This window comes from Pleurodeles waltl, chromosome 2_2, assembly GCF_031143425.1.
Source record: "Pleurodeles waltl isolate 20211129_DDA chromosome 2_2, aPleWal1.hap1.20221129, whole genome shotgun sequence".
In the NCBI taxonomy this organism is placed as follows: Eukaryota; Metazoa; Chordata; class Amphibia; order Caudata; family Salamandridae; genus Pleurodeles; species Pleurodeles waltl.
The window spans coordinates 816937642-816958075 of record NC_090439.1 but is presented as its reverse complement, the minus strand read 5'-3'; positions in this window follow the sequence as shown (position 1 = coordinate 816958075).

The following is a 20434-nucleotide window of genomic DNA, read 5'->3' as shown; positions in this document are numbered from 1 at the left end:
AGGAAAATTTTGTGAAGATTTGTAAAACAACACCAAATTTAGAAGCACACCAAAAAATACTTTTACTATGGAACTGTGGTGCTAACGATAAGTACCCACTGTATAGTATATTTATACATTTTCATTGAAAAAACAAATATTACAGGCATGTCATAGTTCAATCAATCAATCAATCAATCAATCAATCAATCACATTTATAAAGCGCGCTACTCACCCATAAGGGTCTCAAGGCGCTGGGGGGGAGGGGGTCAGTGCTCGAAGAGCCAGGTCTTGAGCTGCCTTCTGAAGGGGAGGTGTTCGGGTATGGCGCGAAGGTGACTGGGCAGGGAGTTCCAGGTCTTCGCTGCCAGAAAAGAGAAGGATTTTCCTCCGGCGGTGGTTTTGCGGATGCGGGGAACGGCTGCCAAGGCCTGACCGGTGGAGCGCAGAGTGCGCGGAGGAGTGTAGAAGGAGACGCGGGAGTTGATGAGTTTGGGTCCGAGGTTGTAGAGGGCTTTGTGTGCGTGGGTGAGGAGTCTGAAGGTGATCCTCTTGTTGACCGGGAGCCAATGGAGTTTTCTCAGGTGTCCGGAGATGTGGTGGTGGCGAGGTATGTCCAGGATGAGTCGTGCTGCGGCGTTCTGGATCCGTTGAAGTTTCCTCTGCAGCTTGGTGGTGATGCCGGCGTACAGAGTGTTCTCGTAGTCCAGGCGGCTGGTGACGAGGGCGTGGGTGACGGTCTTCCTGGTGTCGATGGGGATCCAGCGGAAGATATGGCGGAGCATGCGGAGAGTGTTGAAGCATGCTGAGGTCACCGAGTTGACCTGTCTGGTCATCGAGAGGGAGGAGTCCAGGATGAAGCCGAGGTTGCGTGCGTGGTTGGTCGGTTGGAGAGTGCTGCCTAGGGCGGGGGGCCACCAGGAGTCGTCCCATGCGGAGGGGGTAGGGCCGAGGATGAGGACCTCCGTTTTATCTGTGTTCAGTTTCAGTCGGCTGTCTGTCATCCAGGTCGCTACTTCCTTCATGCCGTCGTGCAGTCTGGTCCTTGCTGATGTGGGGTTGTTGGTGAGGGATAAGATGAGCTGGGTGTCGTCGGCGTAGGATATGATGTTGAGTCCGTGTTTGCGTGCGATGTTTGCCAGGGGGGTCATGTAGACGTTGAATAGGGTGGGGCTGAGGGAGGATCCTTGGGGTACGCCGCAGATGATCTTCGTGGCTGCGGATCTGAAGGGGGGGAGGCGGACTCTCTGGGTTCTTCCGGAGAGGAAGGAGATGACCCATTCCAGGGCCTTGCCTCTGATGCCGGCGCTGCAGAGGCGGTCTATCAGGGTGCGGTGGCAGACCGTGTCGAAGGCTGCAGAGAGATCCAGGAGAATGAGGGCCACGGTTTCACCCTTGTCGGTCAGGGCTCGGATGTCGTCCGTGGCTGCGATGAGGGCGGTTTCGGTGCTGTGGTTGGCCCTGAATCCGAACTGAGTGGAGTCGAGGGAGTCGGAGGTTTCCAGGGCGGTGGTGAGTTGAGCGTTGACGATTTTCTCAATCACTTTGGCGGGGAACGGTAGGAGGGAGATAGGCCGGAGGTTTTTGAGTTCGGTGGGGTCTGCTGTAGGTTTCTTTAAGAGGGCGTTGAGTTCTGCGTGTTTCCAGCTTTCAGGGAAGGTAGCGGTGGTGAGGGAGGCGTTGATGACGTCTCAGAGGTGGGGTGCGATGATGTTGTCGGCCTTGTTGTAAATGTGGTGAGGACAGGGGTCGGAGGGTGATCCCGAGTGGATCGAGTTCATGACGCGGGTGGTTTCCTCGGTGGTGGTAGGGTTCCAGGCGAGGATGGAGGAGATGTCGTTTGCGGCTTCCGGGGGCGGGTTCATGTTGGTGGTCGTGAAGCTGTTGTAGATGTCGGCGATCTTACGGTGGAAGAAGGTCGCGAGGGAGTCGCAGAGGTCCTGTGAGGGAGGGATGGGGTTGGTTTCTGCGTCCGGGTTGGAGAGCTCTTTGACGATGCCAAATAGTTCCTTGCTGTTGTGGGCGTTGTTGTCAAGTCTGTTCTGGTAGGCTGTTTTTCGTGCGGTGCGGAGGCGTTGGTGGTGTTGGCGGGTGGTGTCCTTGAGAGCTGTCAGGTTTTCCTTTGTCGGGTTGAGGCGCCATGTCTTCTCGCGGAGGCGGCATTCTTTCTTGGAGTTTTTGAGTTCGGTGGTGAACCAGGAGTTTTTCTTGTGGTTGTTGGTGTTGGTTTGGGTCTTCAGAGGGGCCAGGAGGTTGGCGCAGTCGGAGATCCAGTTGGTGAGGTTGTTGGCGGCCTCGTTGGGGTTGCTGGTGCTGGTGGGTTGGTTCAGGGAGAGCGTTGCTGCGAGTTGTTCTGTGGTGATTCGGTTCCAGTGTCTTTTTGGTGGTTGCCGGGTGTGGTGATGCACGGTGGTTTTCTTGAAGCTGAAGTGGACGCAGCTGTGGTCCGACCATGTGAGTTCGGTGGTGTGGCTGAAGGTGATGTGTTTGCTTGAGGAGAAGATGGGGTCGAGCGTGTGTCCGGCGTAGTGGGTGGGGGTGTTGACCAGTTGTTTCAGTCCCAGGTTGGCGAGGTTGTCTAGAACGGCGGTGGTGTTGTTGTCGGTGTGGTTCTCCAGGTGAAAGTTGAGGTCTCCTAGGAGGATGTAGTCGGTGGATGAGAGTGCGTGGGGGTTGACGAAGTCTGCGATGTCTTCGCTGAACTTGGTGCGGGGTCCTGGTGGTCTGTACATGAGGGTGCCTCTTAGGGTTGTCTTGGGGTCCATGTGGATCGCGAAGTGGAGGTGTTCGGCGTCGGGAAGTGAGTTGTCGGTGTGGGTCGAGATGCTGATGGAGCTTTTGTGTGCGATGGCGATGCCTTCTCCGGTGCGGTTGAAGCGGTCTCTCCGGATGATTTTGTAGCCGTCGGGGATGGCTATGGCGATGTCGGGTGCCGAGGAGGGGTTCATCCAGGTCTCGGTGAGGAAGGCGATGTCTGGGTTCGTTGAGTTGATGAGGTTCCACAGTTCGATGGCGTGCCTGTGGACGGAGCGGGTGTTGACCAGGATGCATTTGAGGTTGCTTCCGGGGGCGTCGTTCTTGGTGGTGGCGGTGTGGGTCCGTAGGCAGGTGAAGCGGCAGTTGCTGCAGGTGAAGGGTCCGTGGGTTCATTTCGGGGTGGCGCGGTAGCAGCCCGGCGCGCGGCCGGGTTTGAGGTTGGCGAGGGTGGCGGAGTCATAGGTCAAGCGGGGGCGCGGGGGCCAGGGGTTCGGGCGCTGGGCGCGGTCCAGGCGCGGACGGGCGCAGACGGGCTTGCCTTAGGCGCGCCTTCGGCGCGCCAGCGGCGCGTCCGCTGCGCGGCCTCGCAGCGGCCGCCATTTAAGCGGTAGGTGGGGAGGCGGGGTCAGCTGGGAGGCGGGAGGTGGGCGGGCAGGGGAGCTGGAAGCAGGAAAAAAGAGCGGCAAAAAAGAGCGGCAAAAAACGGCGGGAAAAGCGCGGTAGGAGCGGCAGGAAAAAGCGGCAAGGCGGCGAAAAGGGAACAAGAGCCTACTAAAATCTACTAAAAAGGAGGGGCTGAGAGGGGAGGACGGCGCACGGCACTCGGGGGCACACGCACGGGATACAAGGAGAGAAAAGGGAATTTCAGTCACTCGGGGGCACACGCACGGGATACAAGGAGAAAAAAGGGATTTTTAGTCAGCACCAGCACAAGCACAAGCACTCGGGGTACACGGGCAAGAAGGGGGGAGCACACTCACAGGAGAGGAAGGCAGTCAGGGACTGGAGGCGCTGCGTGAGCAGGGGAGCGACCTACCCGAGGGTCAGTGGTCATAGTTAGACTCAATATTTCATTCATACAAAACGAGAGAAAATCAGCAGTTATAGTTACCTGAGCTAACTATAACTTATGCCCCCATAATGCACTGCTTACAACCTCACATATTACATCACTCGCAACATGGTCGGTGACATCACTGATGACATCACTAATAATATCGCAAATGAAATTGCTGATGATATCACCAATGACATCATCTAGTGAGTGTGAGGGTTTTCTAAAAGTGTTTGCGTGTTAAGCTTTTATACCAAGGTACTAGAAAAGTTAAAATATTATACTTTCTGTCCTACTCATGAACAATACTATTTCTTATATATATTTTGTGAGGGGCTGTGTGACTGTGTATTTCTGTGTGTGAATGAGTGACTGAGTGCCTGTATCGGTGAGTGAGTGGCTGTGTGAGTGACTATATTGGTGAGTGATGGGGTGTGTTAGTGGCTGTATTGGGGAGTGAGTGGCTGTGTGAGTGGTTTTATGGGCGGGGCAGTAGGTATGTAAATGTCTGGGTGACTGAGCAGGTGTCTGTATGGCTGTATGAGTGAATTTCTGGCTGTGTAAGTGGCTGTATTGGTAGGTAAGTGGCTGTTTGAGTGGTTGTTTGGTTACATGAGTTGCTGTGTGACTGGCTATATTGTAGAGTAAGTGCCTGTGTTAATGAATGTATGGGTGAGTGAGCGAATGTGTGAGTGCTTGTATGAATGTGTTAATGTGTGAATAGGTATGTAAGTGTTTTTGTTTTTTCAGTGAGTTTCTATGTTTTTTTAAATTCTATTTCATAATGATAATGCCCCTGTAACTTTTGATTTCTTGAGTATATTTACATTGTATTTTCTAACTATAATCTGTATGGTTTTAAAATGGGTGTGTCACTGCTTGTATAGGTTGGTAAGTGGATGAATGAGTAGGGTCTGTCAGTGAGTGTGTGAGATGCTTTGTGGGTCTTTAAATGGGTTTATAAATCTCTGAATAGGCCTGTGAGTGAGCGCATGAGTGTTTCAGTGGGTCTATGAGTGGGTGCATGAGTATCCTAGTGGGTGTGTGAATGAGTATATGAGTTTTTTACTGCCTGAGTGAGTGAATCTGTAATCGGATGTATGTATGTGAGAGTGGATGTTGTAGCATTGCTTCACTAATGTAACATGAGTCATTATCTTTTTGACTTTGTTGAAGGAATGAAGGGTGTTCCATATATCACTCCAACGTAAGTTTCAGTTGTTTATTACCTCTACAGATTCCCAGTTGCATATTACCAAAACATTTTTTGAAATATAATGGCCATTTTCATGACAATGTCGTTGTTCAGGACGATCCATTGTTTGCGACAACATCGTTATACTTAACTTCCGGTGATGCAGTTAATCGCAACTATAGCATGTTTTTTAAAAAGTGTGATACACTTATATAAGCATATATTGATTGGTACTTGAGAGCTGTAATTTATTGATGTATTGTGGAAACTCATATTTCTTTAACTAATTTTATTATATAACTCTCTCAAATTATATTTCTGTTTTCATGATGATGTTGGTATTCGTGATGACATCAGTGTTTGCGACGATCATGTGACCTGGAAACAAAGAGATGTGATTGGAGAAGACACATTTCATTCATCTTCAAAGGAAGTTCCCACGTGTTTCTTCCTTCTTGGAGACTTCACTTGCTGTTAGGATCATTCTAGGAGCTCTCCTGTACTGTAAAGTGCAGATCTGTGTTGGATTATTTTTTTGTAATTTTTTATAACACAAAATAGCATCATGGAGAAGAGGAGAGGAGGAGGAACTCCATCATAAGGCTGAGGAGCAAGAGTTACCAGCTGGAGCAGAAGACTGTCCTGATGAGGAACCACTGGCTAAAAAAGGAAGTGTAGAATGGAATTTTTTTCATCCCACCATCAAATGAATCAAAAACAGTCGCAAAATTGGTGAAGTGCACATTGTGCAATAAAACTCTAATGAGGGGCTGTGCCCAAAAATATTCATGTGGTACAACTTCTATGCTCTATCACTTGAAAATGTATCATAAAAATAATTGTAGAAGGGCAAGGAAGAGAGAGATGAAGAGTAATTGTCCATCTTCAGGGCGGCGCCACCTGTGGCTGGAGAGCGAGTGCAAGTGGAAAAGCAGAGGCCACTAATGTCACCAGGTTTAAGGAGAGTTGATACTTTTTGCCTTGACTGTAACACCACCCTCACAGCCAGTGTACAGTGTGCAGAAGTTATGTTGGATGCAGCAAGGCTTCGCACCTGTTAACGTTTGCTAAAATGTCATCGAGTTTTTGAACAGTTTTTGTTTTTTACATTACAATTTTTATTACCCTTGCTGCCATTTTATTTCACAAAAAAATACACAACAACATATAAAGGAATAAAAAACCAAAAATACAGTTCTGGAAGAAAAGGAAATAGGGTTCTTCTCTAAACTCCTTTCTTGCTTAAAAAAGATAAGCTGTATGTTTGTATATATCTAAGAAAGACTGCATATATAGGTGACTAAATAAGTGCATAACTGTGTACGTGTGAGTGACTGAGTGCATGAGTGCATGTATGAGTGAGTGAATGAATGCATGAGTGGTGCATGGGTGACCAAAAGAGTGTATGAGTGTGTATATGGGTGAGTGAGTGAGTGCATGCATGAATCTATGGGTGAGTGAGTGAATGCAAGAAGTAAGAATAAGTGTATGACTGGTGTATAGGTGATTGAGTGAGTGCATGAGTAGAGTATGGGTGATTGAGTGTATGAGTGCATGTATGGGTGAGTGAGTGAATGCATGAGTGCTTGTATGAGTGAGTGGTGTATGGGTGAAAAATTGAGTGCATGAGTGGTGTATGAATGAGTGAGTGAGTGTGTGAGTGGTGCATTGGTGAATGAATGAGTGTATGTATGAGTGTATGAGTTAGTGGGTGAGTGAGTGAGTGAGTGCATGAGTGCTGTATGGTTGATTGACTGAGTGCATGAGTGCATGTATCAGTGAGTGAGTGCATGAGTGGTGTACGGGTGATTGACTGAATGTGTGAGTGCATGCATGGGTGAGTAAGTGGGTGCATGTTGCATGTGTGGGTGAGTGAGCGGCTATGTGAGTGACTATATTGGTGAGTGAGTGTTTGGGTAGCATATGGGTAAGAGAGTGAACATATGAGTGGTGTAAGGGTGAGTGAATGAATGTATGAGTGATGTATGAGTGATTGACAGAGTGCATCAGTAGATGCATGAGTGAGTGTATAAGTTGTGCATGGCTGTCTGAATGAGTGTATGAGTGTGTGTATGGGTAGGTGAGTGCATGAGTACATGGGTGGTGTATTGGTGAATGACTGTGTGCATGAGTGTGTGTATGGTGAAGTGAGCGAGAGTATGGGTTTTCCAAAACATTTTCACCAATATTCATGAATTCAGTGGGATGTTACGCATGAGCAGCGCTGAGCATCCAATGTATTTGTGAATATTGTGCTGCATGAACAAATATTCTTAAGGACATAATTTTACCCTCAAATAACCCAAAAAACACAGCCCTTGGGTCAGAGAACCTCTACCCTTACCCCTTATGCCACTTTTCATTTTATTTATCAGCCCCAGGGATGATTTCCTGTTACCTAAAATGGCTGCTGCAACTTTCTAGTCGCATTCCTGTGTGCATTCATGAATATACCTCACTCACTGCAAAAACGTTGTGATGGATCCGCAGCACTAAATATACAAATGTATTTCCCCTTTAATATCTCAAAAACTACTGAACGAATTTACACCAAATAACAAAAATTACCAAGGGAATCCCCCTCCTTTTCTTGGCCCCCACTTGAGGGATCAACCTGAAACTTCCCATACACAACAAGAGTCACCTGCCTCCCTTTTTTGAAAATTTCATGAAGATTCGTCAAACGGCGCAAAAGATATAAGTCAAAAAACGCATTTTCTGTGGAAACAGTCCTAATTATAACTACCTAGTAGCGACTGCCAATTGATAATATATAGATATTCATTGAAAAAAACAAAGGCTACAGGGACGTTATAATTAGTTTGGAATTTACTCATACAAAACCGTAGAAATTCAGCAGTTATAGATACCTGAGATAACTATAACTTGCGCTCCCGTAATGCACTGCTTATAACCTCACATATTACATCACTAATGACATGAACAGTGGCATCACTGATGCCATCATCCAATGAGTGTAGGTAGTTGTATGAATGTGTGAGTGGGTTTTGCACTGGCTCAATGGATGACAGAGTGGTTGAGTCATTTGCTGTATGGGGCAGTGATTGGATATGTACCTAGCGATATGGGAGAGGAACTGAGTATGTTAGTGCCTGCATTTGGTTCAGTGAGTGGGTGTCTGAGTGGTTGTATGGGTGAGTGAGTGGGTGTGTAAATGCTTATATGGATGAGTGAATGGTTGTCCCTGTATTGTTGAGTGAGTTGGTGAGATAGTGACTGCATACATGAGTGAGTGTGTGTGTAATTCCTGTATGTATAAGTAAGTGACTATGGCCCTCATTCTGACCTTGGCGGGCGGCGGAGGCCGCCCGCCAAAGTCCCGCCGTCAGGTTACCGTTCCGCGGTCGAAAGACCGCGGCGGTAATTCTGACTTTCCCGCTGGGCTGGCGGGCGGTCGCCTTCAGGCCGCCCGCTGGGCTGGCGGGCGGTCGCCTTCAGGCCGCCCGCCAGCCCAGCGGGAAAGAGGCTTCCACGATGAAGCCGGCTCGGAATCGAGCCGGCGGAGTGGAAGCTGTGCGACGGGTGCAGTTGCACCCGTCGCGTATTTCACTGCGCAGCAGACAGTGAAATACATTTAGGGGCCCTCTTACGGGGGCCCCTGCAATGCCCATGCCAGTGGCATGGCACTGCAGGGGCCCCCAGGGGCCCCGCGACCCCCCCTACCGCCATCCGGATCCCGGCGGTCGGACCGCCGGGATCTGGATGGAGGTAGGGGGGGTCGGAATCCCCTCGGCGGCGCAGCAAGCTGCGCCGCCTTGGAGGATTCAATGGGGCGGCGGTACACTGGCGGGAGACCGCCAGTGTTGCCGGTCCGACCGCGGCTTTACCGCCGCGGTCGGAATCCTCATTGGAGCACCGCCGGCCTGTCGGCGGTGCTCCCGCGGTCCTCCGCCCTGGCGGTCTTTGACCGCCAGGGTCAGAATGACCGCCTATGTGACTGAGCCTATAGAATAGTGAGTGAGTGTCTGAGTAGGTATTTCAGGATTGGGTTAGTGTGTCAGGGGCTGCATGGATGAGTGACTGGGTGTATGAGTACTGTACAGGGAAATTACTAATTGTGTTAGGCCTTGTATTAGTGAATGATTGGTTGTGTAAGTACATATATCAGTGAGTGAGTGGGTGGGTCAGGAACTGAATGGCTAAGTGTTTGGGTGTGTGAGTGGTTCTATGTATGAAGGAGTGGGTGTGTGATTAATTTTATAGTTCTGTTATTAGGTATGTGTGATGTTGTTTGACTGGATGCATCAGTGACTGTAAGGGTATGTGACTGGGTCTTTCAGTAGCTGGATGAGTGTGTGAATACATGATAGATTGCTGCATGAGTGGATGACTAGTTGTGTCAGTTGCTGTGTCAGTGAATCAGTTGGTGTGTGTGTCAGTAGTTTTAGGGTTCTCCCAATAAGTCTGTGAGCAGCTGTGTGCGTATGGACAAGACTTTGTGTGGGTGGATGATGGGGTGTGAGAATGATTGTGTGGATGATGTCATCATAAGTGATGTAATATGTGAGGTCATAAGCAGTGCATCACGGGAGCACAAATTATAGTTAGCCCAGGTAACTATAACTGCTGAATTTCTACCAGCAAATTCAGAATCTAACTGTTATGTACATGTAACCATTGTTTTTTCAGTGAGTTTCTAAGAATTTTTAATTCTATTTCTTAACTATAACATCCCTCTAACCTTTGTTTTTTTCAGTGAATTTCTAAGTTTTCTTATTCTATTTCCTAATTATTATGCCCCTTTAACCTTTGGTATTTCCATTGAATTTCTAAGGTTTGTTTAAGTGTATTTCATAGTTATTACTTGTGTGTAATGTTTGGGTTTTTGTAGGTAATTACAATATTTTTCTCACACATACTTAGAAATGAACCCCAGAAGTCTGGGGGAAAAAAGTATTGTTAATCCTTTCATTAAGCTGTCTCCCACATTGAAATACACCAACACAGTACACTGTTGCAGGTTGCAGGTTGAATTGAACAGGCCCAATCCTGTTTAAAATAGTGATGTTGATACTGTTTTATACTTTATTCAGTATTTACACACTTCTGAATTAGTAGTGTATTTTTTTTTTTTTTTTAATGAATTTTGGAACTTCTGTGTCATCTGGGGTAGCGAAGCTCTAAGGTTTCCTTTCTGAGTACGTGACCGTAATGTATCCGCAGTTCAGGTCTGTGGATTCGTAATAATTTTAAAAAACATTACAATGTGCACCCCATTCTTTCCCATATAAATAAAGGCTGGACATATTTACAACTCGCAAACATATTTTATTTATTTACAATACAACACAAAACTTATATTACAATTTTCATGACTGCTACTTCAGTCAGGAACCATGGAGTCGCTTGATGTGTGAAGAGTAATCTCAAATTTCATTGGTTACTTTTGAACCACACCTAGTTTTGGGTAGGGCCACTCCTTAAAACAGTTATTATTGTACCAGCTGTTGAGGAAGAAGCATCTTAGCTGTGATCTTCCTGCAACAGAAGTTTCCAGAATGGCTGAAGAGAGTGCTCTGCCACCACCTGCCCAGCCCCAAGATATTCATGAAGAAGATGATACTTAACATGTGCCTTCTTAATCTAGAAAGGAGAGTGATGTATGGCATTTTTCTACCATACCTAGTGGACAATCAAAAAGTCAGTGCAAAAAGTGTGAAATACAACCGCTGGGAAAAAGAGCTATCTCATGGTACATCAAAGAAAGACAGCCATGGAACGTCAAGTATGTGGAAGCATCTGTGCACAATCTACAAATCAACATATCAACGAATGATGAGGGAAAAATAACTGACATATTTCGATGCTGAACCTGGTACATCATTATCTAGCCCAGCTCTTGCTCAGATCATCAGTATGCCAAACATATGCATCAAATTAGGTTGAATCGTAACATCCTGCAGCATATGCCATACTTTTTGTGGTTGCAAAAGTTAAAGATATCAATGATTTCTTTTTGCAGGTGAAAAACCACGGTTGGTTATTTTTTTCACAATGTTTTTCTGTTATTGCACACTTGTGCTTTCATAATGCAAAAGGTTTGCATTTACGTAGCTCCCAAGTTTAAAATACTTTTTCTAAAAATAAAAAATAAAAAATTAAAAAAATTAAAAACATGTTCTATAAAAAAGTTTTAAAAAATAGTTCTTCTTAGAGCCACAAAGAGCTGTGTTTGAGTCTTTATTATTCATCAGTATTTCTGTACCTGTGTGAGTGCATGTATAACCTTTAATTTCCAATTATAAGTCTATTCATCTGTTTCTGTCTAGGTGTCTCAATCTATGCATAATTTGGTATGTTAGTATATGTATACGTCTGATCCTGAGTGTATCAGTGTATATGACAGTGTGTACCTAGATGTTTGAATGGAAGCATAACTATATAACTGGCTTCTTATTTTATGCATTAGTGCCTGCGTGGGTCACTCAGTGTATGGATCAGGGTGTATCTGGGTGTATTAGCGTATGTATTAATGTGTCTCTAGATGTATTATTCTATACATCATTGTGCACCTGAGTGTGTCAGTGTATGTAATCTTGTGGGCCCGGGTTTATCAGTGCATGCATGATTTTGCATTTGGTGTGTCAGTGTATGCAGTAATATATGCATGGGTGTGTCAGTGTATACATATGTTTGTACCTGGGTGTCTTAGTGCATGCATAAGTTTCCTCCTGGCTGTGTCAGCGTTTAGATCAGTGTGTTCTTGGGTGTGTCAGTGTATGTATTAGTATATCTGGATGTATCAGTCAGATATCACTGTCCATGTAGGTTTGTTAGTGTATGCAATAGTGTGCGCATGGATGTGTCACTGTATGAATGATAGTGTACCTGGGTGTGTTAGTATATGCATAAGTGTGTGCCTGAGTGTGTCGTTATGTGAATGAGAGTGTAACTGGGTGTGTCAGTTTGTAGATTATTGTGTACCTTTGTGTATTAGAGTATGTGTGAGAGTGTCCCTGGGTGTGTTACTGTCTGCTATGGAGTGTACCTGGGTGTGTCACTGTATACATGAGTGTCTGGCTGGGCATGTTAGTATATGCATTAATGTGTGTACTTGGAAGTGTCAGTGTATAAATGAGAGTCTACCTGGGTGTGTTAATCTATGCATACGTATCTGCCTAGGTGTCTCTCTATCTGCATGAGAGGTGTACCCTGGGATTGTTAGTGTATGGATCATTATGCGCCTTTGTGTATTAGTGTATGTATAAGATCGTCCTTGGGCGTGTCAATATGTGCTGGGCAGTCTAAGTTGGTGTGTTAGTGTACACATAAGTCGCTGGCTGGATGTGTTAGTGTCTGCACAGTATGTACCTGGGTGTGTCACTATACAAATGCCAGTCTACCTAGCTGTGTTAGTTTAGGCATAAGTGTGGGTCTGGGTATATCATTATGTGAATGAGAGTGCACCCGGATGTGTCATTTTATAGATTATTGTATACCTTTGTATATCAGCATATATGTAATAGTGTCCCTGGGTATGTTACTGTATGCCACTGAGTGTACCTGGGGGTGTCACTGTATACATAAGTGTCTGGCTGGATGTGTTAGTATATGCATCAGTGTGTACCTGGAAGTGTCAGTGTATGACTGAGAGTCTACCTGGATGTGTTACTATATATATGAATGTCTGCCTGGGTGTCTCTCTATCTGCCTGAGAGTGTACCCGGGTGTGTTAGTGTATAGATCATTGTGTGCCTTTGTGTATTAGTATTTGTATAAGAGCGTCCCTGGGTGTGTCAATATTTGTTGTGCAGTCTATGCGAGTGTGTTAGTCTAACCCCTTCGCTGCCAGGCCTTTTCCCCCTCCTGTGCCGAGCCTTTTTTTGGCTATTTGGGGCAGTTCGCACTTAGGCCCTCATAACATTTTGTTCACATAAGCTACCCACGCCAAAATTGCGTCCTTATTTTCCAACATCCTAGGGATTCTAGAGGTACCCAGACTTTGTGGGTTCCCCTGAAGGAGACCAAGAAATTAGCCAAAATACAGTGAAAACTTTGTTTTTTTCAAAAAAATTGGAAAAAAGGGCTGCAGAAGGCAGCTCATGGTTTTTTCACTGAAAATGGCACCAACAAAGGGTTTGTGGTGGCAAGATCACCATCTTCCCAGCTTTCAGGAACAGGCAGACTTGAATTGGAAAACCCAATTTTTCAATAAAATTTTCACATTTTACTGGGACATACCCCATTTTTACTATTTTTTGTGCTTTCAGCCTCCTTCCAGTTAGTGACCAACTGGGTGAGAAACCAATGCTGGATCCCAGAAAGCTAAACATTTCTGAAAAGTAGACACATTTCTGAATCTAGCAAGGGGTCATTTGTGTAGATCCTACAAATGTTTCCTATAGAAAATAACAGCTGAAATAAAACAAAATATTGAAATTGAGGTGAAAAAAAACAGCCATTTTTCTCTGCGTTTTATTCTGTAACTTTTTCCTGCATTGTCAGATTTTTTAAAGCAATATACTGTTACATCAGCCGGACTCCTCTGGTTGCGGGGATATATAGGGCTTGTAGGTTCATCAAGAACTCTAGGTACCCAGAGCCAATAAATGAGCTGCACTTTGCGATCGGTTTTTATTCTATACCGGGTATACAGCAATTCATTTGCTGAAATATAAAAAGTGAAAAATAGGTATCAAGAAAACCTTTGTATTTCCAAAATGGCAACAAGATAAGGTGTTGAGAAGCAGTGGTTATTTGCACATCTCTGAATTCTGGGGTGCCCATACTAGCATGTGAATTACAGGGCATTTCTCAAATAGGCGTCTTTTTTACATACTGCCTTACATTTGGAAGGAAAAAATGTAGAGAAAGACAAGGGACAATAGCACTTGTTTTGCTATTCTGTGTTCCCCCAAGTCTCCAGATAAAAATGGTACCTCACTTGTGTGGGTAGGCCTAGCGCCCACAAAAGTAAATGGCTCAAAACACAACGTGGACACATCACATTTTTTTACAGAAAACAGAGGTGTTTTTTGCAAAGTGCCTACCTGTGGATTTTGGCCTCTAGCTCAGTCGGCACCTGGGGAAATCTAGTAAACCAGCGCATTTTTGAAAACTAGACACCTAGGGGAATCCAAGATGGGGTGACTTGTGGGGATCTGACCAGGTTCTGTTACCCAGAATCCTTTGCAAACCTCAATATTTGACCCAAAAAACACTTTTTCCTCTCATTTCGGTGACAGAAAGTTCTGGAATCTGAGAGGAGCCATACATTTCCTTCTACCCAGCGTTCCCCTAAGTCTCTCGATACAAATGGAACCTCACTTGTGTGGGTAGGCCTAGCGCCCACGAAAGGAAATGGCCCAAAACACAACATAGACACATCACATTTTTTCACAGAAAACAGAGGTGTTTTTTACAAAGTGCCTACCTGTGGATTTTGGCCTCTAGCTCAGCCGGCACCTGGGGAAACCTAGCAAACCAGCGCATTTTTGAAAACTAGACACCTAGGGGAATCCAAGATGGGGTGACTTGTGGGGATCTGACCAGGTTCTGTTACCCAGAATCCTTTGCAAACCTCAAAATTTGACCAAAAAAACACTTTTTCCTCTCATTTCGGAGACAGAAAGTTCTGGAATCTGAGAGGAGCCACAAATTTCCTTCCACCCAGCGTTCCCCCAAGTCTCCCGATAAAAATGGTACCTCACTTGTGTGGGTAGGCCCACGAAAGGAAATGGCCCAAAACACAACGTGGACATATCACATTTTTTCACAGAAAACAGAGGTGTTTTTTGCCAAGTGCCTACCTGTGGATTTTGGCCTCTAGATCAGCCGGCCCCAGGGGGGGCAGAAATGCCCTAAAATAAATTTGCGCCCCAAAGCTCCCCGGGGAGCAACCCTTGCATACGGGGTCGCTCTCCTTGCTTGACATTGGCGCAAAAAAAAAATCCACGGTGCCTAGTTGTTTCTGCCTCCCTTGGGGGCAGATTGACCTAAAATCCACTGATCTGCCCCCAAAGTGGGCAGAAATGGTCTAAATACAATTGGCCCCCCCAGGGGAGCGACCCTTGCCTAATGGGTCGCTCCCCATCTCTAAAAAAAAAAACAAACAAAAAAAAAAAAACATTTGCCCTGGCGCCTAGAGGTTTCTGCTCCCCATAGGGGCAGATCGGCCTAATAACAATAGGCCGATCTGCCCCCGGGGGGGCAGAAATGGCCTGAAATAAATTTGCCCTCCAACCCCCGGGGAGCGACCCTTGCCTACGGGATCGCTCCCCTTGCGTGACGGCGCAAAAAATAGATCCCTGGTGCCTAGTGGTTTCTGCCCTCCTAAAATCGGCCAATCTGCCCCCAAAGTGGGCAGAAATGGCCTAAATACAATTTTCCCCTCCAGGGGAGTGACACTTGCCTAAGGGGTCGCTCCCCATCTGTAAAACAACAACAACAACAAAAATCCACGGTGCCTAGTGGTTTCTGCCCCCCCTAGGAGGCAGATCGGCCTAATTAAAATAGGCTGATCTGCCCCCCAAGGGGGCAGAAATGGCCTAAAATAAATTTGCCCCCCAGGGGAACAACCCTTGCCTAAGGGGTCACTCCCCTTGTGTGAAATTCACAAAAGAAAAAAAAGAAAACTCCCTGGTGTCTAGTGGTTTTTGTCCCCCTTGGGGGCATAAATGGCCTAAATATAATGTTGCCCCTATGGGAGCGACCCTTGCCTAAGGGGTCGCTCCCCACCTCTAAAATCAAAAACAAAAAACCCCCCCAAAAAACAAAAAAATATCCCTGGTGCCTAGAGGTTTCTACCCCCCCCTGGGGGCAGATCGGCCTAATAATAGGCCGATAAGGCCTTAAAAAAAATGCCCCCCCTGGGAGCGACCCTTGCCCAAGGGGTCGCTCCCTCATGCCAATTTCATTTAGAAAAATAAATCCCTGGTGTCTAGTGGGCATTTAAAGCCGGATTGCTTTACAATCCGGATTTTGAAACGCTGAGAGAGACTTCAAAGGGAAGGAAATTCCTTTCCTTCCTTTTGAAGCCTCTCTTGCCTTTATTTATTTATCTTACCATTACGTCCTGGGCACAGAAGGGGCTAATCGTAAGGTTTTTGCTGTTGAGTTAGTGTTTGCATGGGTGTGTCAGTGTACATTTGACAGACTACCTAGCTGTTTTAGTAAATGCATAAGTGTGTCCCAGGGTATGTCACTATGTGGATGAGAGTGTACCCGGGTGTGTTACTGTATGCTACAGAGTGTACCTGGGTGTGTCACTGTATACATATGTGTCTGGCTGGGAGTTTTTATTATATGCATCAGTATGTACCCGGAAGTGCCAGTGTACAAATGAGAGTATATCTGGGAGTGTTAGTATATGCATAAGTGTCTGCTTGAGTGTCTCTCTATCTGCACGAGAGTGTACTCGGGTGTGTTATTGTATGGATCATTGTGTGCCTTCGTGTATTACTGTATGCATAAGAGTGTTCCTGGGTGTGTCATTGTGTGCTGGGCTCTCTACGTGGGTGTGTTAGTGGATACATAAGTCTCTGGCTGGATGTGTTAGTGTATGCATCAGTGTATACCTGGTTGTGTTAGTATACAAATGACAGTCTACCTAGCTGTGCTACTATATACATAAGTGTGTGCCTGGGTATGTCACTATGTGGATGAGAGTGTACTGGGTGTGTTACTGTATGCTGTATGCTACAGAGTGTTCCTGGGTGTGTCACTTTATAAATAAATGTCTGTCTGTCTGTGTTAGTATATGCATCAATGTGTACCTGGAACTGTCAGAGTACGCAGGTGTGTTAGTGTATGGATCATTCTGTGCCTTGTGTGTATGTATAAGACTGTCCCTGGGTTTATCAATGTGTGCTGGGCAGTCTACATGGGTGTGTTAGTGTGTACATAAGTCTCTGGCTGGAAGCGTTAGTGTATGCATCAGTATGTACCTGGGTGTGTCAGTGTACAAATGACAGTCTACATAGCTGTGTTAAGTGTGTACCTCTGTGTGTCACTATGTGCATGAGAGTGTACCCAGGTATATTATTGCATGCTACAAAGTGTCCCCATGTGTGTCACTGTATACAAAAGTGTCTGTCTGGCTGTGTTAGTATATGCATCAGTGTGTACCTGGGACTGTCAGCGCACAAATGAGAGTGTACCTGAGTTTGTTAGTATATGCAGAATTGTGTGCCTGCATGTGTCACTATGTGCATGAGAGTGTACCCAGGTATGTTACTTATACTACAGAGTGTCCCTGTGTGTGTCACTGTATATATAAGTGTCTGTCTGGATGTGTCAGTATCTGCCTCAGTGTGTACCTGGAAGTATCAAATTATGAATGAGAGTGTACCTGGGTGTGTCAGTATCTGCATAAGTGTCTGTCTGGGTGTCTCTCTATCTGCGTGAGAGTGTACCCGGGTGTGTTAGTGTATGGATCATTGTGTGCTTTTGTGTATTAGTGTATGTATCAGACTGTTCCTGGTTCCTGTATACATAAGTCTCTGGCTGGATGTGTTAGTGTATGCATCAGAATGTACCTGGTTGTGTCAGTGTACAAATGACAGTCTACCTAACCGTGTTAGTATATGCATAAGTATGTGCCTACATGTGTCACTATGTGCAGAAGAATGTATCCAGTTGTGTTGTTGCATGCTACAGAGAGTCACTGTATACAAAAGTGTCTGGCTGGGTGTATTAGTATATGCATCAGTGTGTAACAGGAAGTGTCAGTGTATGAATGCGAGTGTGCCTATGTGTATTAGTATAAGCCTAAGTGTCTGCCTGGGTGTGGTTCTATCTGCATGAGAGTGTACCCGGGTGAGTTAGTGTATGGATCATTGTGTGCCTTTGTGTATTAGTGTATGTATAAAATTTCTCCTTGGTGTGTCAATGTGTGCTGGGCTGTTGAAGTGTGTGTGTTAGTGTATACTTAACTCTCTGGCTGGATGTGTTAGAGTATAGGTCAGTATGTACCTAGGTGTATCAGTGTACAAATGACAGTCTACCTAGCTGTGTTAGCAGATACATAGGTGCTTGCCTGGGTGTGTCACTATGTGAACGAGAGTGTACTTGGGTGTGTCAGTCTATGGATCATTGTGTGCTTGTGTGTATCCGTCTTTGCATAAAAGGGTCCCTGGGTGTCTTAGTGCATACATGACAGTGCACCTATGTGTTCAAATAAATGCATCAGTGTGTGACTAGATTTTTGCTATTATATTCCTGTGTATACTTCAATATATCAGTCTATGCGATAGTCTTTGCCAATGTTTCTAAGGATAAACATCAGTGGTTCGTGAGTGTGTTAGTATATACAGATATATAAGAATGCCTGTATTTACATTACTGTATTCCTCAATTACAATGATTACCTATCTTTAGCAGCGCATAGTTTTGGATAGAGACAGATGTACTTACCTACATTACTGCAGTAAAATCAACTTTTTACATAAATAAAAATACCCAAAACATAAATATAAGTTTAACTTTGATTCTATTGTTATCCATTCGAAGATCTCATTCTGAAATAAAAATAACATAGCAAATTTTAACACATTGTAAATATTTACCACTGCATACAAATTTACAAATATTATTTAAATATGTTAAATTTGCTTATCCACTGTTCTCAGCCCCTATACTTTCGCACTACACAATAAGTGCATATAGATACTTATCCTTGAAACAGTGGGTGAGGGAGTGTTAATAGTCATAAAGGCCCTCATTATGAACACGGCGGTAAACACCACACCAGCGGCGGTGTCGGTAACAACCGCCAACAGACATGTGGTTAGAACCGCCAAATAATGAACCACCTCAAACACAGGCAGCCTGAAAACCACTCACGCCAGGAGAGGAGTGCCAACAACGACGGCAGAGACCGCCCACAGGCCAACGGAAAGGCCCTACCACCCATCAAATAATGAAGCACTAGACCTCCATCAGTTCCGGGGTGGGAACCACTGCTATGCAGAGGCAGGCGGAAATAAAACAAATAAAAGGAAACACTCACTGGAGGCACACACAACACGCCGAAGCAGAAATGGATAGAGAGTTGCAGATCATGCCAGCCCTGCTCCTTGCTATATACCTCCACGACTGAGACCACAGACAAAGACGACAACGGTAAGTACTGTAACGCAGTAAACAAGGGAAGAAAGGGCACTGTTACATACCCACCCACTCCACCCACCTTGCAACGCACCCACAACCCTTCACAGCAGCACAAGCCACAGCAAGAGGTACTTGCCCGACACAAGGCAAATCCAACCTGTCCAAAGTACACACATTTGCCCAACACCCCCAACCAAAGAAATGATGAACCACGGATCCTGAGTGTGCCATAAACAACACTAGCCACACATGAATTTTTATTCATTTCAATGAACAATATAAGTGCAACATAAGGCCTAGTGTACGTAGTCCAATGGGCCAAATTGGCCCTAACTTGACTCCCACAAGTGCAAAGGTACTCCACCTCATAGGGGCAACAATGGGGCATCCAGGCATCTCAGGGAACAGGGGGGTGGTGGGGGTGGTGCGGGGACTTACGACTGGGAGGGGAGGGCTTGTCCTTACGTTTGGATGGTGGAGGGGGCTTGGATCTGGACCTTGAGGCAGGTGGAGCAGACTTGGCCTGGGGTGTGGCAGATGTTCCAGGGCCAGCATGGGGTCTCTTGCTCACAGGAGAGGTAGCACGGGAATGTGAAGGGAGGACAGGGGTGGGCTGTGACGTGGGAAAAGTGGACAGGGCAAGAAGGTGGGCACGTTTATGGATGAGACAGGGTGGGCCAGTGGGTTCAAATAGGTCTACACGGAAGAGGAAAAACTTTCTTAGGGGCAATTGGGGTGGACCTGGAGGAAGGCGTGGGACTGGAGGTAGAGGGAGTGGACGTGAAAGGTGTAGGTGTGCGTGACGTGGGTGCAGGTGACTGGACAGCATGCTGAGGTGTGGAGGGTGTGTGATGAGTGGGTGTTTTGGTGCGTTTGAGTGTCTTGGGAGGAGGGGGGTGGCCACAGTGGGATAAGACAGGCTGCCAGTGTACATGTATGTTGTCTGGGTGTCTGCAAGTCTGGTGAGTGTGCTGCATGTGTCAACTAAAGTAGTTGTGGTGAGTGCAGGTGTAGTGTCTGGGGTACATGAATGGATGTTTGATATTGTGGTGACTGCAAGAATAGGATCAGCAACATTGAATGAGGGTGCAGTGCCGGTGGGTGTGCATGTAGATGGGACAGACAGGAGGCAGAAGAGGTGGACACACTGGGGAAGTGGACGTTGGGGTGTGTGCATGTGTATGTTGGGTGTGTGTATGCCTGTGGTGGGAGATGTGGTGCTTGTGTTTTGAAGTGTGCTTCTTGTGTGTTGAGGTGTGTGCCTGCATGTCAGATTGTGTGCTTTGGACGGGTGAAGGGAGTGGGGTGCTGGAAGGGGAAGAGGTGATTGGGGGGGGAACGGAATGACAAGTGACAATGGCTGCCATCAAAGAGGAGG